Raw genomic sequence first — 17,265 nt, 5'->3', positions numbered from 1 at the left:
TCTCTCAAAGGGGAAAGGGGGACACTTGTCCCAAGGCTATCCTTGTTGCTTGTAATGGCTCCTGCTTGTGATTGGCTAGGCCTGGAGGGGTCCAATGAGCTTCAAGCATGAGCTACAAGGGGGGGTCGACCCAAGCAAGCTAGGGGGGTGCTTAGGGGGTATACTCACCCACACACACACTCACAAACACTCATTGTGTACTATGCAAAGTGCAAGAGCTCCCTCTCCTTCTCCAAGCAAGTAGAGGTTGAGAGCCTACACCAACACTCTTGGCTATGGAGTGCAAATCCAACCAAGATCCATGCTTCAATGCTTAAGCTTGCCATCTCCTTCTTCTTCATTACTATGGCTATTATGTATGCTAGCAACAAGAGTAATGATAAGTGAGGAACTAATTCTTTCTCCTACGAAATGTTTTCTTCTTCCTCTTCCCTACCCTCATTCCCTGCTAGCTCTCTCCACCTTCGAAGGTGTTTGAGGTCTTGGGACTGAGGCTTGGTATAGTTAAATCTTTCTTCAAGTTTAGGTTATGCTATGATGGTGATGCATGAAGCTTTCCATCTTCATTGCTTCACCTAGTTCACAAGGAACACAAAGAATGTATTGTAACAAGTCTCTCTTTATGGGAGAAATCATAATACAAATGCCTATTGGAGGGGGGACCGGCTCCACATAAATCCGGTCCTCAACTGTTGTCATGTTCTCTAAATTCTCTCTCTTGCAAAAGTATTGTCTATGCCAAGTTAACTAATTGCTATGATTATGTTGCTATCTTCAATTATGTCAACCCGCTATGCTCACAAAATCATTTCTTGAAAGTACTCTCATTAAATTCCACTACTCTCAAATTGAATAGGCAAATTCCATTACACAAGGTGTTGGAAAGATTGTGCTCACTGCTGCAAATGGCAGTTCCTTCACACTTGTTGATGCACTTTATGTACCTGGGATCAAGAAGAATCTCTTGTCTGTATCCACACTTGCTAGACTTGGACTTGTAGTCAAATTTGTGGATGGCAGATGTACAGCTCATGATCTTCGTTTTGGTGATGAAATTGTTTCATCTGGCCTTTTGTGTCGTGGGCTGTAAAAGCTCACTTTGTATGACAAGTGTGGACAAAATTTTGCAAATGCTGTTGTTGCAGATTGAAGGACTATTTCAGATGCAAAACTTTGGCATGCACGTTTTGGTCATCTGAATTTTGCCAGTTTGCTGCGTTTGCAGAAATCTGATATGGTTGCTTCTTTGCCGCCTCTTAAAGCACATGTCAAACATGTTTGTGAAGGCCTTATTTTGGGTAAGATGCAGCGTTCTAAGTTTCCAAAGGATGGTTCAGTTCGGGCCACATGCAGGTTGTAGCTTGTGCATAGTGATGTTTGTGGCCCATGCAAACTCCGTCCTTGGTCAATTACCTTTACTTCGTGACTTTCATTGATGATTACTCCACGCATGCATGGGTATTTCCGCTTAAAGCGAAGTCCGAAGTTTTTATGTGCTTCAAACAATTTTTGGCTATGGCTGAAAATGTCTCAAAATGTACTATGGGCACCCTCCATTCTGATCGAGGGGGGGAGTATATGTCTCATGAATTTAATGCATTTATGGCTAGTCGTGGGATAAAACACCAATTTACAGTTCCTTATACACCTCAGCAAATGGTGTTGCTGAGAGGAAAAACAGGTCACTGACGGAAATGGCACGATGTATGGTCAATAGTCAAGCTTTGCCACATTCTTTTTGGCTTGAGGCCATCATGTGTGCCACTTATGTACTTAACAGGTGTCCTACGAAAGCTTTGCAGACTATTACTCCATATGAAGCATGGCATGATAGAAAGCCTTCTATTGAGCACATGCGTGTTTTGGCCGTTTGGCATATGCTTGGGTGCCACAAACACAGCGCAGAAATTGGATGATAAGGCTGTCAAATGTATTTTTGTTGGTTATAGTGCTGAAAGCAAAGGTTACAGGTTATATCATATGAAAACAAAGCGTATTCCGGTTTCACGGTATGTAGTGTTTGTGGAAGATTCTGTTCAGCCCTTGCTGTCATGTACTAGAGACAGTAATGTAAGCTCAAAGGACATTTATGACACTTTGTTGCCCCTTTTCAATGGTGGAAATACGAATGTAAGTTCCAATGAGGCAAATGTACAACCTATGGGGGTTTCTGAAAATGTTACAGATCAGCCTATTACTGATGCAGATGTACATGATGTACTTCTCATTGTGGTTCTTTATGTCGATGATTTGTTGATCACTGGACCAAATGAGAGACATATTGCTGAATTTAAGGCTGATTTGAATGCTACTTTCAAGATGAAATATTTGCGGCTGTTGCATCATTACTTGGGTATACAGTTTAAGCAGTGTGATGGTGGTATTGCCTTGTGTCAGTAAAGTTACATAGAGACATTGCTATGTAAGTTTGGACTTGAGGATTGCAAACCGATTGCCATTCCCATGGAAACAAGTTTGAAGTTGAGTCTACATGATGATGGTGATCCTGCTGATGTCACTCTCTACCAAACTGTTGTTGGCTGCCTCATTTATGTATGCAACACGAGGCTGGATATTCAGTTTGCAGTCTCAAAGGTCAGCAGATTTATGCATAGCCCAGGGTCTAAGCATTGGCAGGCTGTCAAGAGGATTTTCCGCTACCTTAGTGGCACTTTACATCTTATCTTGTTTTATCCCAAGGGGGGATCATTGCCGCCAGACTTACATGCTTTTTCGGACTCATATTGGGCTGGTTGTTTTGACACGCGAGTGTCCACAAGTGGTTTTTGTTTCATGCTTGGCAGCTCATGTATATCATGGTTGAGCAAGAAGCAACCTACTGTGGCCGCTTCGATTTGTGAGGCTGAGTACAGCGCAGTCTTCATAGCTACGGTTGAGTGTGTATGGTTCAGAAGGCTTATGGCTGATTTGGGTGTTTGGACAGGACACTGCCAACACTATCTACACTGACAGCCAGAGCGCATTGGCAATTGCAAGGAACCCAATTTTTCATGCTCGCACAAAGCACATTGAGGTGCATTACCACTATGTCAGGGAGAGGCTCTCAGCAGGAGAGATCAGCTTGGCTTATGTGCCAACACAGGACAATCTTGCAGATCTTTTCAAAAGGCATTGTCTCGTGAGAATCTTGAAGCTTTCTGCAAAGCTTTGGGCTTACTCCCCTTTGTGGACTGATCATGTCCTTAGGGCATGGCACTTCCCTTTGCTCATGTGCCAGCTCCTTCACCGCATCACTCCAGGAGGGGATTTGTTACCATATACATGTGGTAGTGATGTGTGTGAACACACTAGGACCGCCGGGGCATTCTTTCCCTCTTTAAGAGGTTTTTTTCCCCCGTACATTGTATATACGTCCATCACTCTAGGGCTATATATCTTTCCATTGCACACTAAGAAACACACTCTCTATTGTGTGCCTTGAGCTTCCTTCGTCTTCTCCAAGCTGTGTGCATTTCTCTGCAACCCTAATTCCAACACGAGAGTGGTGAGAAAGTACATAGCCAAATTTTCTAATCATTGAGTGATGATTTTCTTGTTGGGTTGATGCGTTTGCTTGTTAGGTTCACTTTTTGAGGACATACACCCTCAAAGAGTCTATGTGCCCCATCCGAGTCACTTCCCTAAGTATTGACATATTATGTCAGTGACAGATATCTATGCTACATACCGACATTGTGGCGACCCGCTAATAGTGGCACATACATGGATCCTATGTGATGCCCATACCTATCACAAATCATAGGTCAACCTAAGGTTCATTTTACGGAGGTGGATGAAGCCAAGAATATTCTCCACTATAGTGTCAAGGGAATGGTCTTGCACTCCAAAGCCATTCTCATAAAGAAAGCGTTTACTGAGGAGGAATGATGCCTTGCACTAAAGGCTCTAGGTAAAAAGAAGTCCCCTGGGTGAGACAGACTTAACACAGAATTTTTCATCGAATTTTGGAATGATCTCAAAGTCCCCTTTACAAAAATGGCCAACCAAGGGTTGTGTAATGGAACCCTAGATTCAAGTATCAAAAGGGGACTCATTAAACCAATCCCTAATCAAATATGATGCTCTAAGTTGAAGCACTTGCAATTGGTAACCATGATGACAGTGGCTTACAAGATCATCACCAAGACAATTTCCCTCATGTTGTCTCCCATTATGGATAGAGCCATTACTTCGCATCAGCATGGGTTCATTAAAGGAAGATCAATTTATCATAACATCTTGGCGGCCATGGTTGGCATTGAATACATAGCACTAACCAATCAAGATTGTGTCTGGCTACAACTTGATCTTGATAAGGCCTATGATAGGATAACTTGGTTGTTCATTGAGGAGGTCATGAAATCTCTGGGCTTTGGGCCTACACTGTGTTGGCTTGTTCACACTCTCATTGATGGAAGCCACTCTGAGATACTCTTTAATGACAGTTTTGTGGTGCTTTTGAAGTCAAAAGATCAATCAAGAAGGGCTTCCCGCTTCCCCCATTGTTGTTTGCTATAGGCTCACATCCATTGGTGACAATGTTGGAAGCTAGTGCCACAAACGGGGAGATCCAAGGGCTCACCTTGCCAAACAAGGACTAGCTCTTGGCCAAGCTATTCATGGATGATTCCATGTTGTTCCTCAAAGCCTGCCAACAAACTTTTTAAAGGACTTTGGAGATTGTTCAAATGTTTGTCCTAGCTTGTGGAACGAAATGGAGTATTGAAAAATCTAGGTTGATCTCACTATCTGAAAATGACTCTTTTGATCATGCTATGTGGTCTAGAGAGATTGTTGTAGGTTGCAGGATATGGAGTGCAAGAGAGGAAGGAGAGAAGGGGAAAGGAGATGAGGAAGACACATGCTTGTGGTGGAGGTCTAGAGAGTGGGGCTCTCTATTCCTTATTGTCATTATAATCAAACAATGGAATAAAGATGGGTGGGTGCCCCCGGCCATAGGGCCTGAAACCTAACAATCTCCCACTTAAAGGCCAACATGGCCCAAGTGGCTAAAGAATGTAGGGCTATTATGTACAATTGTACAAACATGAAGCGTGAGTGTAGCTTCTCCCTATGTCCATCATCTCTATGTAATGTGTGAACCACGGATCCCGCTCTCTCTAGAGCAACATGTGTGTGTGTACTAGTGGAAGGTGCATCACTAGCACGTCCAACATTCAACATCCTCAAACCGTACTTTGTGATACTCAATGTCTTTCACTGGATTTCTATGCATTTTAGACTCGTTGAATATCACCTGTGAACTCCATATAACCTTCTTAGATTCCAGGTGCCAGAGACGATATCCCATCTCTCCGTCCACACCATATCCAATGAAGATGCACTTGTGCGATTTAGGGTCCAATTTTTTTCTAGGCTCTTTTGGCACATGTGAGAATGCCTTACACCCAAATACACGTAATCTATCATAATTGGGCTCCTTGCCCGTCCACATCTCCTACAGAACCTTGTACTTTAGTGGTGTACTAGGTGACTGATTAATCAAGTAACCAACCGTCGTAACAACTTCTCCCCGAAATTCTTGAGGTAAGTTGGCCATAGATAACATAGAAATGACCCGATCGTGAATGGCTATATTCATCCTCTCAGCCACATCGTTGTACTTTAGTGGTGTACTAGGTGACTAATTAATCAAGTAACCAACCGTCATAGCAGCTTCTCCCCGAAATTCTTGAGGTAAGTTGGCCATAGATAACATAGAAATGACCCTCTCAGCCACATCGTTTTGAGCGGGTATGTAAGGCATGATAAAATTTCTTCTAATGCCTCTTTTACTGCGAAAGTCCTTGAACTCAAAGGAGATGTACTCGCCTCCATTGTCACTGCACAAAGCTTTAAGATTTCTACCCTATTGTTTCTCTACCAATGCTAAGAACTTCTGAAAGACACTAAAGACATCACTCTTGTGCTTCAAGAGATAAACCCACACCTTTCTAGTAGAGTCATCTATGAATGTTAGGAAGTATAACGCTCCCCCTAGAGACTTGACTGGCATAGGTCCACACAAGTTGTTATGAACAAGATCTAAAGGACTCCCTAACTCTTTGTCCAAATGTGCTGATGTTAACCTAGTCTATTTTCCATAGATACAATGCTTACCTAAAGAGAAGTTAGATTAATCTAACACATGGATATAACGAGAACACTGCAAGACTTTCATTCCCTTTTGACTCATATGTCCTAGCCGATTATGGCCACAACTCTGTAGACGGAAGCTCAGCTACACATATAGAATTCTCTTTCATGGAAGAGGCATAAAGTGAGTACAATGAGCTAGACTTCTGGCCTTTAAGAATGAGTAGATTTCCCTTCTTGATAATCCAAGAACCATGAGCAAATATGGTAGTGTAACCCAAATCACCCAGCTGTCCAACTGGCATCAAACTCTTTGTCAATTTGGCTACATGTATGACATTATGCATCATAAGCTCAGTGCCATTACGCATAGAAAACTTGACGCTGCCCACACCGCATATATGAAGCTTATAATAATTGCCTAGCTTTATTGTGCCATGTGTGGTAGTGTATGTAGAAAACCACTCCTTGTGAGGATTCACGTGAAATCTAGCACCTGAGTCCACATTTCAATTCTAGGCATAACACTCGTCAAAGAGCTAACAATGCATCAGGACTCAAATCCAATGTGAAAATCAACCCATCATTTGGCACGTTAGAAACTGTCTCAATGGCAGGAGACTCAACCACATTAATTTCTTCAATTTTCTCGCTAATTTTAGGTTTTCAGACTTCCCTTTCTCTTTTCCCTTATCATGCTGCATTGTGCGACGATCCTTCTTCAAGTGTCCCTTGTTATGGCAGTAGTAACACTCAACATTGTGCATGTCTATAATTAAGATTGAGAAACCTCGCGCTCGCTACTCTGCTTGAGCTCCCCCCGCCTTCTTGTATCCCCCCCCCCCTCCTGCTCCCTGCACAGATCACCCCTACCCACGCCCGCGCTGCCCACTCCCTGTGTGCGCAGCCCCCTCCTCCCCCACTGCTCCTGCCCGTAATCGAGCCTGCTGCCCCTGCCGCTGCTACCCCCCCCGCCCTCCTCCCGCTGCCTACAAGTCACCGCTGCCCGCCAAACGCCGCTCGCTGCCCCCCTTCCCCCCCCCCCCCCCCCCCCCCCCCCCACGCCTGGCCCTTTTCTCTTGTTTGGCTTTGCCTCCCTTCCCCGCATTCCCCCTTTTTTGCTCACAGGGGACTGTTCCCATGCCCTGCTGAGAGCTTCACGTCCTTCCTGCCTTCTTCGACTCAGCAGCAAACACAGATGGAGGCTCTAGCTTTGCCAAAGAGGGACTCTATCGAAGCCCCCTCACCCGACCCCATTGAGCCCACCATTCGACTTGCTCTTTCACCGAAAGAGCAAGCGAGCCTAGCCACAGAGGTAGAGCGCTTGCAGGTGACTTTGGTCATCTGCAAGAGTCTCGGTACCCGACCCAGCAGAGGAGAGCTACGTGACCTTATCTAGGCCCGACTACTTGCAGAGGTGGGCAAGATCTTGGACATGCAGATACTTGGACAATACTACTATCAGATCGAGTTTGAGACCTCTGAGATGGCGTCCAAGGTCATCGCCATGAGTCTGTTGATCATCCGAGCAGCTCGAGCCTACTTTCGACAGTAGAGACATTGTTTTGACCCTGCTTCAGATATTCTGGTAGAGGAGGCAGACATCTCCATCTCCGTTTGCTTTCCTGGTTTGTGGAGGGAGTACTTACCACTTTTGTCCAGGATAGGCTCAGCGATTGGGACTGCCCTAGAGACACCTCGCACGGCAGCCTCAGTATCTGCCAAGGGGCGGCCTGCATTCCCTCAGTTCTCGTTCTGGTTAGGGACACTCACACGCTCCCGAGGTCATTCTTATGCCTTGGGTGAGTGGGGGTTGGTTCAGACAGAGCATGGAGTATTCGGGTCTCGCAAACCAGTGCTTCATTTGCTGACAGATGGGCCATCTTGCGAAGGCCTGTCCACGGAGGAGGCCTCGACCTACTCCACAGACTCTCAACCCTAGCCTGCAAGGGCTGGCCAGCACCCACAGGTCGAGACACAGCGCACACATGCAGAGCCTTCCTCTAAGCCTGGGCTCCAACGGAGAGGGATGGCAGCAGGTCCGTGGTCGACGACGGTAGGGGCCACAGAGACAGCCTGGCACTCAGAGTGGTCTTGAGGTGCCTACCCAGTAGCAGTGGATTCCCACGGGGAACCGTTTCGGTCCTCTTGAGCAAGATGAGGTCCCTGCTCCAGCCCCCACCTCAGCTTCACCTTCGACAGTCCCCCTCCCCAGAGTTCCCCCCCTCCTCATCATCCTCCCTCTCGCCTCTTGCTCCAGCCGCCTTCTCCCCCCCCCCCCCCCCCCCCCCCCCCTCTGCCCCTCTTCCTATGCCCCAGTTGGACAGAGAGCTTGGACAAGCAGGACTCTCCTGCTGACAGAGTGGCCTCATGACTAGCTCAGATTAGTCGTTTCTTTCTCCAGGAGTCTTTGGCTCTTCGGGCTGTAGTGAGAGAGGAGGAGCAATGTCTCAGACGAGGCATTGCTTCGTTGCAGAGGATGTAGGAGCAGCATCCAGACAGTCCATGGTTGGAGGAGCAGCTACAGCAGGCTCGCCAGGAGCTTGTCAGCATAGAGGAGCGGCGATATGAGTTTGCTTTCCATCGACAGGCATCTCAGTGGACACAGGTGGGCAACAGAGTGACTGTGCTTTCTTCGAGGCAGTGGGACCTCGGAATTTGCATGCCAAGGTCAGTCAGTTGAGGAGGCCCGACGGGTCAATTGCTTCTAAGCCCGAGGATATGCGTGCAGTTGCTACTGACTTTTACCATGAGTTACTGTCTGTAGAGCTTCAAACAGAGCGTCAGGATGCATGCAAGGAGCAGGTGTGGGCACATATGCCTTGCCTTGTGACTAAGGAGATGCGCCAGAGGCTTGAGCTGCCACTTCAGCTGGAGGAGCTGCACACGGCTCTTAGTGCCCTCCCCTATGGTAGCTGTCCAGGTGAGGATGGGTTGACTCCCAGTTTTTTCTTGGAGTACTGGGACCTCATTCCCAAGGAGGGTGGCTCTTTGGATGAGATTCGACAGTGGTGCCCCATCACCATCCTCAACTCAGCCTACAAAATTCTTGCCAAGGCTTTGAGTTTGAGGATCCAACCACATCTAGAGAGCCTTATACATGGGACTCAGACAGGTTTTGTCAAGGAACGCAGTATCCTTGACAATATCTTTACTTTTTGGGAGGCTTTTGCCCTAGCCCGGCTCCGTGGTGAGGACCTGGTGATTATTCTTCTCGATTTTGAGAAGGCATACAACAGAGTTGAGTGGGACTTTCTAGAGGAAACTCTTCGCAAGATGGGCTTCTCAGATGCGTGGATCAGAGGGGTGTCAGCTTTGTACAGACAGGCTCACAGTCAGGTACTTTTGGCAGGAGGTAGAGGTGATCGCTTGCTTCATCACACACGTTCGGTCAAACAGGGTTGTCCTCTTGCCCCCTTCCTCTTTCTGTCCTATGCGGAGACGATGAGCAGGTTTTTGGTGTCGCAGCAGGTTGGTCTTCGGGGCTTAGCACTCCCTATTTGGGGAGATGAGCTTTTGGACACTGAGTTTGCCAACGACTCAGCCTTGTACTTAGATGGCCAGGAGCCCAACCTCCATAGGTGTGAGCAGGCTCTGGAGACCTGTTGTGCATCTGGCCCATTGATCAATTCGAGAAAGACAGTGGCTTTCTTGGTTGGTAGTCCTCTTATGCCCGATTGGATGCAAGGAGAGGGTTTTAGGTGGATTCCCCCAGGGACTGCATTTCGATACTTGGGCTGTTAGGTTGGTTTGGTCTTGTCTCCCGAGCAGCAGATTGCTCCTCTCCTCCTATCTATCAGGAGGAAGTTGTTACACTAGAGCTCAGCATGACTCTCTTTGGCTGGCAGAGTAGTAGTGGCCAACCAGGTGTTGTTGGCGACTATGTGGTATATCACTTCTTCCTGGATCTTCGTGAGTTCTTGCATCATCCGGGTAGAGAGGCTGATCAGGAACTTCCTTTGGTCAGGATGTGACACTTAGATAGCCCGAGTCAAAGGGCCTTTCCAGGTCATCACTCTTCCGTGCTCACAGGGAGGGCTGGGGATCATTGACCCAGCACAGCAGAGCAGAGCCCTTCTTGGGAATTTCATAGTCAGAGGACTTCTTCCAGGTGAGCAGCCCTGGAAGGAGTTCTTGCTATAGCAGCTTCGTGCTAGGATGCCTCAGGCTGGAGACCCTTGGTGACCTTCGACCAGATGGATCTTCACAGAGATGCGTAGAGTTGGGTTGAGCAGGAGACTAAAGGATTGCTTCCCTGTGAGTTTGCTTCGATCTTGGGAGCACTTGCGGCGAGGCCTAGAGCAGCGATAGCCTATTTGCATGGAGGAGCGCCTACGACAGCCCCTTGTTTGGAACCCCATGGTTAGCACTCAGAGAGGCCACTTGGTCGGTAGTCGGCCTCATGTTTCCTGGGTCCCATAGCAGCGGGTCCAGCGCGTTCTTTAGGTGACTGGCTATAGTTTTCAAGCTTGTTAGAAGAGGTGCAGGGTTTCTAGCTAGGGCATGAGAAGGGTGCAGAGCATGTGCCAGGACATCTCAGAGGTAGTTCCAGCTAAGTGGCTCACACCTCTCAAGCCAGTAGCACCCAGGTGGATGGGAGCCTTCACATGACTAGAGGTTCTCATCGCAGTCCGGGCCTGCTCAGAGACTGTTCCATCCCTGTTCTTCGAGCTACAGGGTGAGGGACGCCTACAGCGAGTTGCAATAGAGGCCCCGCAGGTGGCAGAGTGCTGTTTTCAAAGGATCCGAGTGGTGGGCATCTATTGGAGGACTTGTGTCATCAATCATGACCCAGTAGCTCTCGAGACTAGACACTAGAGACTGTGGGCTTGGGAGTGTTGTCCACTGGAACGAGTACAGTGGGATCCTGGAGAGTGGCTTTGGAGGGACCCTTTCTCTTCCGCAGACCACCCACGTGTCCCATTTTTTCAATACATTATTCGACTGGGACGTCACATACTAGCAACACAGAGGGAGGCCCGCCCCACTGCAGGACCTCATTGGCAGGAGGAGGGTCTCACAGCTGAGTTCTTGGAAGCCTTCTGGGAGAGGTTGTGTGACTCCAGAAAACCGAGGCGAGTCACCTTGTTTCAGTGGCTGGTCGCACACAGAGCTATAGCAGTTGGGAGCTGGCTAGTGCATAGTGGTCTCTCGGCCACATGTGCAGCTTGTGACCATCAGCGTCACTGTCTTTGGGATTTTCCTTTGGCACAGTAGGTGTGGCTTCGAGTTCTTTGGCTGATGCCTGCTCTTTCCACGGCTTGACAGTACACTTGGAGAGCAGCGGCTTGGTCCACCCTCACGGGCCCGGCACTTCGGTTTGAGTTATCTTCCACCAGCAGGATGATAGTGATACAGAATGGGCAACCTACACTCCATCCTGCCACCACAGAGCTTACTCCATGGGCGTGGTGCAATGAGAGAGAGGAGTGTTGGGAGCTCATCACTGGCCTGACACTCTGGCTCATCTGGCGGGCCCGTTGCTTCCGCATCTTTCAGACTCGCCCTATGCCATCAGCAGAGACTGTTCGCGATCTTTGGCCAGATCTGATCCACACTCTCAAAGGACAGCTCGAGAGACTACAGGGCAGCTCTGATCGCATGTGGGAGCGCAGAGAGGCTTTCCTTCGATTTTGGCATCCTGGGCCTTTCTACACCATGGTCCAGGGTGTACTCTGATGGCACTACCGACCACGTGTGTGGCTTTTCCCTCCCCCCATTTCTTGATTTAGCCCCATTGTACATATGTTGGTTTTTCATTGGGAGAGTCTCCCCATCATGGTTGTTGTAGTCCTCTCTTGAAGAGGTAGTTGTAGCCCTATGGGCAGTTTCATTAACTAATAGAAGGATCTTTTCTATATTAAAAAAAAAAACATTGTGCATGTCTTTGCCGCGACTCTTGCTACGACCTTGCATACGGTCCTAAGAATGATCGCAGCTACAATCATGATGCCTTTTCTTGTCACAGTTTCCACTAGCCACATATGCATCACCATGCCCACTCGTATCAAGAGATTGACATTGAATCTCCTCAATGAGCAATGCACCATCGACATCGCTAAAAACTAGCTTGCCATTGGGTGCAGAATTGCTTATGGTTGTGTTGAAGGTATCACATGATGATGGTAGCGAACATAGCAAGAAAATGACCTTCATTTCATCATCAAAATTGAGACCTTTTGAAGCTGTGAATACATGTTGTTGAACTTGTTTAAGTGAGAACTAACATTATTGTCTTTTTTCATGTTCATGCACATCAATGTCTTCATCAAGAAACCTTGTTCGAGGCATTGTTTCCATCCTATGCCTGGCATAGAGCATCCCACAAATCTTTGGCATTGGTCTTATCCATTATGGTAAAGTAAATGGATTCACCAAGGTGTACACGAATGGTCACCATAGCACGCTCATTCAAGTTTTCCCATTGTTCATCAATGTACGCATTCTCTCTTCTTCCATGCAAGGTGCTATCAAACCTTTGTTGATTAAAACATCTTGCATACGCTGCTTCCAAATGGAAAATTTTGAGCCATCAAACTTTTTGATGTAGTATTCTTCGCTTTCAGAAGCACTACTCATAGCCATGACTCAAGAGAAAGTAGCCAAAAACTTTATGGAAAATTTATTGGGATAATTTCGGTAAAGTTTCCCCTAGAATAGGAGCATAAACTCAAACCAAAGGTAGTAAAATCACTGTATAAGTATAGCTATATTGCCAAGAACGGATAAAAGGGACTCGCGGGAAAAATCCGGTAGAGTCTCTTCTGTATGGGGAGAAAACTCTCAATCTCGACAGACCAAAAGTAAGCACATAAAGTGCTCAAAACAACCACTGGGCGCATAAACTATTCAAAACCACTACTGTGTGACCACCAACTCGGCATCAAAAGCACAAGAAACCACCTAGATACATATCCTATGGTGAGAGTACTGTAAGAGGGAAACTCCAGCTACCTTTATCACCAAAGGTATCTCAACATTCAAGAATACCCCAGCTTAAAGAAAACCTCATGCAACGACCCTCCAAAAGCTAAATCGGGCACAAAAAGGCTAGCCATAGTCTTAGAAAGGGCTCTTCCAGTCCAAGTCTCAAAAACGGCAGGGAAAACTACCAAAATAGCGAAAAAATGGATCCATACGAAGTACAACAGGCAGTGTCCGCAACTCAACATACATGAGTGACTGCGCATGAATAGGCATCAAGAATTGTTGCATGTAGTAAAAGTGATCCCCGCAGGGATATCTACTCTCAAAAGAGTTCAATAGCACTATGGTGTGCTAAAGAAAACATGCATCTATCAACGTATCTGTTCGTAGAGAAACTATTGCCAAAATGACTGTCAAAATTTCATGAAAAGCGTCGTTTCTGTATGTGTCTGGAAACTTGGAAAAACAGTGTAAAGAGGCTCAAAAGCCCTTGTAACTTGCATGCCGATGTCGATATGTGCCGATTTCCACCGCCAGACAGAAACGTGCTAGTCGAGTAGCCGCCAAGAGAGTCGTAACCAAAAATCATGGCGTAAAGTGTGATTGGTACGCTTGGTGCCGATGCCGGGTATCACTCCTCTATGGTAGAAGCACCTCGCCCGTGCATGTCGCAAGCACAGCTGTCTGCGAAAAAATCGACATCGGGTCAGATGTCAAAAATAGGCCCCTAACGAGAGGTGTCGAGCCGAGAAAGTAAGTGTGCTCTCTCTATTGCTTTGTACGCTGATGGCAGTGCCGGTGCGGAGCGACGAGTCATTGATGTCCAATGTCGAGGTCGATGGACTAAGGCCAAGACTGTCTATGAAGTTGGTGACGGAATGGTTAATTGTCGATGTCGAGGCCGTCTCCTACTGCCGGACGAGAGTGTCCAATGTCGAAGTCAAAAAACCTTGTTTCTCTCTCTCTCTCTCTCTCTCTCTCTCTCTCTCTCTCTCTCACACACACACACACACACACTCCTGTCCTATCTCACTATCTCAGTCCTGTCCTATCTCACTATCTCTCAAGCTCTCTTGCTCGTCCAAGCTTTCACTCGCTCTCTCTCTCTCTCAACCTTGCTCTCTTTCTCATGCTCACCTATGTGTGTGTGAACGGGAGGGGGGGTTGTCAAGGGCTTGTGGTGGGAGTAGCCCCTTCAAAAAATCGAATTCACTGCTTCTCTTTTGAGATCTGCAGAAACAGCCAAAATGCTGTAGACAGTGATGAGCATAGTGGGAGAGTGTGTGATGTGGTGGTCGGTTGCCCGATAGCTCCAGTTTACCAGCACTGCAACAGTTGATCTACTATGTCTGTTGCTCCCAGCCCAACTCTCTGAGTTCCTTGCTCAACTCCGGCTCCTCCTTTCTCGCGAGTCTTGAATCTATAGAGCTTCAAAAAACTCCAAGATTCCAATATTTCCTTTTATTTGACAACTTGACTCTCCTCGAGATGCTTTCCCTGCTACGGCCTTGCTGACATGCTTAAGCTTCGCCCTGTGTGATGCTTGCTAAGCTTGATTCTCTACTCTCAAGCTTTCAAACCTTCAAGGCTTTCTTGCAAGCTGAAAAGCTTTCAATTCACCTGTTCCACTCTCTGGAGAATCTACCAAAGCTCCCCAAAATCCCCTCCTCTACTGAAATGCCCGATTTTCTGTGCAGAGCTTCCAATCTCTCTTGTTTCCTCCTCGAATTGGGAGTTCTCTCTTGTTTCCTCCTCGAATTGGGAATCCCCGGCTACTCGGCTGCACGCCTCAGGTAGCCAGGGATTCCTCCAGTGCTCTGATACCACTTGTAGGTTGTAGGATGTGGAGTGCAAGAGAGAGAAGGGGGAAGGAGTTGAGGAAGACACAGGCTTTTGCTCTAGCTCTAGAGAGTGGTACTCTCTATCTCTTTATTGTCATTATAAGCAAACAATGGAGTAAATATGGACGATTGCCCGGCCACAACCCAGTCACAAGGCCTGAAACCTAACAATTGATCTAAAGGGAAGATATTTCCGCACCTGGGTGCGTCGCTTGGGGTAAATGTGACTCATAAGCAAAGATTCCAATGGGTGATGGACAAGGTTAGAAACAAGATGAGAAGATGGGATTATGTGTTGCTCCCCTTCTCAGGCAGGGTAAAAGTGATCAAGTCAACGTATACATAGCCTTCACCAGCCCGCTTCAATGCAATTGGAAGGAGTTCTTGAAACTGGTAAAAACATTTCTATGAAAAAATAACACCAAAGACATGACACCTTGACAGTCGGCAAGCTGGGAGATTGTTTCAAGGCCAGTGGAGGGAGGTGGTATGGGGATTCTCAACCCTACTATCCATGCAGAGGCCCAGTGCGCCAAGCTACTCACGTCAATTACGACACAAGACCAAGCATGTGCCGTCATGGTAGAGGACTTGATTAACAAGGCAAAACTAAGTTCTAAGGGTGGCCAACAAAAAAGTTAGAGGTTTACGACAAGCTGCTCGCCCCTCATTGGTCTAGATTAAGATTGGGGGACACAATACGCGAGATCATCTAAAAGTGTAATAGAGCATCAGAGGCGCTGGGATGGGGAGAGGTGACAAGGTACTTCCGCAACTCCATCTCTTATTGGTCCTTATGGCTATCAAAGGAGGGTTGTATATAGCTCAACCCGTTTTGGAGAGAGGTAGCTAGGAAGATCAACAATAAAAGACTCAGTCACCTTCGCCATATGTGGGATAACGAAAACAGGAGCTGGAAAGATGCGGTCTCCGTGACCAATTTCTTCTAAACGAGACCGAAAGATTTCTTGTTATCAGAGTCTTGGCTGGATTGGACATGTATTGTTTGCCGGTGTGTGAGTCTACATTCAAATGGAAGGGCTGGTGGTGGCCCAAGAATAAACCAAAGACTAAAGACGATTACCACTGTCTCTTGGCCTCGCTAGAATGGTTCTATCTCCTCAATAGAATCTGGGATAAGCAATGGCCGGAATCAAGGTGGATGGTGGTTACCATGGGGGTAAAGGCACTCTACCTTTTGCCCGCCCGGACGTCTAGTGCCCGACCGCTTGCCCGCCCACATGTGTATACACACTTCCTTATTCTTTCTATACATAAGAATAAGGAGCACCTCACTCACTTGAGTCAATTCCTGAGGTTGCTCCACCCACATCCTGTGTTCTCTCTCTCTCTCTCTCTCTCTCTCTCTCTCTCTCTCTCTCTCTCTCTCTCTCTCTCCCCACCCCCCATTCTCACTCTCCACACACGCACCGTGTTCGCTCACTCACAATTGGTATCAGAGCACTTGGTGATCGTAGAGAGCACGATGACTTCGAGAGCTTCGAGGCGATAGCTCCCTCGCTCTCAACATAGAAGAGAGCAAGAAAGCTTGAAAGCTTTGTGAGAATGCAATGGATCTTGTGAGCTCAGTTGAGAGTGATGTATGCTCTTGTGGAAGCTCAAAAAGGAGTGTGGAAGATTGTGTGTAAGTGAAGGTGTTGCCCTAAAAACTGTGTGCGCAGCAACACTGTTTTCAGAAATTTTTTCTCCTTTTAGAATGCAGACCTGAAAATTCTTCTCCATGTGCCCATCCGTTTCGACAAGGTCTACAAGTTTGCAAAAGAAACTTTTTGCAAATTCCTCACCATTTTGCTGATATTCAGCTCAGACTGACTATATACAGAAATTGCAGATTTTTTGTTTTCGCATAGTGTGTGAGTTTGATGCACTTTTCGAAGCACAACAGGTGCCCGAATTTAGGTGCATAAATTATGAGCTGGAGATATAATATTAGGTTGTGTAGAGCTTGTGGTTTGAGGGTTTTGGTAGGTTTGGGCAAAGAGTCACGAAGGCGTTTACACACCATCGAAGCGGTCTCTTGAAAGACGCAGTTTTTTGGAGCACACAGGTGGAGCTTCTTTCACAGGTTTTCACAAGATACTTTGGCAGCGCTTTCGTGCTTGGAATCATGTTCTTTGTAGATGGTTTGCATATGGTGATGGCACATGGTTGATGCCCATTGTACATGCATTTTGGCGAGCACTTTCAAGTGCCGATGAGCTCTCTTGAGAGCATTGTTTTCGCATTGCATCGCGAATTGCAACTCTTTTGGTGCTTGCTTATGCGTGGTCACTCCGTTGGTGTACGTTGAGTGCGGATTGCCATTGTTTGTGAGAATGTGGAGCCATTTTGGTATTTCTACTCATTTGCATTGAGTAATGTTATGGTTTATGGTAGGGAT

The sequence above is a fragment of the Adiantum capillus-veneris genome, chromosome 29, assembly GCF_014529385.1.
Source record: "Adiantum capillus-veneris isolate H3 chromosome 29, ASM1452938v2, whole genome shotgun sequence".
Taxonomy (NCBI): Eukaryota; Viridiplantae; Streptophyta; class Polypodiopsida; order Polypodiales; family Pteridaceae; genus Adiantum; species Adiantum capillus-veneris.
This window is presented reverse-complemented; position numbering follows the sequence as displayed.